Here is a 1,107-nt window from a genome sequence, read left to right on the forward strand (position 1 = left end):
GTTACGCATAATTCTATTCTTGTTTCTGCGGAATCAGCAAATCAAAAACTGATGACGGGGGATCCAACTGTAGATGACTAAAGACAATATGTCTGTTTTTTGCTGTCTAAATCCAATGTAACTGAAGATACCCAACTTACTGAAAAGCTATTACATTTTTCAAACCGTAGCTCATTAGTTATAGAAAAGATTATCTAATCAATAATTGCTATTGAGGTTTAAATGTAATTTCCTGTGTGAAAACGAACTGCAGGCATTTGCAGATGAGCTTGGTATCCCTTTCCTCGAGACAAGTGCTAAAGACTCTATCAATGTGGAGCAGGCTTTCTTAACCATGGCTGGCGAGATTAAGAAAAAGTAAAAGTCACTTGTCTACTGTTTCCTTTCGATCATCATTCACTCACTTGTGATTGCATAGCATTACTAGGGGTCATCATTCATTGGTTAAAAGACTAGAAGTGTCTCTGGTGTTTTGTGAAGAAAGAATTAATAAGAATTCCGGTCATGCATTTATCTTCTAATTTATCTGCTTTTTTTTCCCCCTTTTTTAATAAATATTTTCTGCAGAATGGGTAGTCAACCAAGTGCTTCCAAGGCAAGTGGAAGTGTTCAGATGAAGGGGGAGCCAATTCAGCAAAAGAGCAACTGCTGTGGTTAGCCATTGATATTCGCTATATCAATGTGTCCTGTTAAAAAAAAATGTAAAACAGTGAACTATGTTGACTGTGATGTTTATGGATCTTTAAAGAACTGTTGAAGTGATAAATATTGCCTGCTTGGATAGTCACTGGTCTCTGCGCAAAATGAAAGTTTTTAGCAAGGAATTTAAAATCTCGGTGATAAAGTAGAGAGGAGTGAAAACAAGTGTTTGAAACTCACAGTTGCTTAAAGGCATCGTAACAGTTTGGTCATAACAGAAAATGGATAGTTGTGAAGCACACTTTGGGCGCGTATAGAATTTACTTTTAAATTCTTTCTTTTTACTTGTAGCACTGAAACTAAAAATAAATTCGACAATACATATAGTTTTGAATATTTAATGGAAAAATCAATTTAACATTGTGCAAAATAAAAAGAAGTCCTACATATTTTCCCTAATAACAAAAA

At 34.7% G+C, this 1,107-nt stretch overlaps 1 long non-coding RNA gene across 1 annotated transcript; it reads left to right on the top strand.

Moving 5' to 3' along the window:
* The first annotated feature begins 249 nt into the window (after positions 1-249).
* Positions 250-787, top strand: LOC112095048. Its single transcript, XR_002903745.1, has 2 exons — positions 250-357; positions 568-787. It is a non-coding gene; the product is annotated as an uncharacterized LOC112095048 (long non-coding RNA).
* The last annotated feature ends 320 nt before the right edge of the window (positions 788-1,107 follow it).

The sequence above is a fragment of the Morus notabilis genome, unplaced genomic scaffold (assembly GCF_000414095.1).
Source record: "Morus notabilis unplaced genomic scaffold, ASM41409v2 C11375304, whole genome shotgun sequence".
NCBI lineage: Eukaryota > Viridiplantae > Streptophyta > Magnoliopsida > Rosales > Moraceae > Morus > Morus notabilis.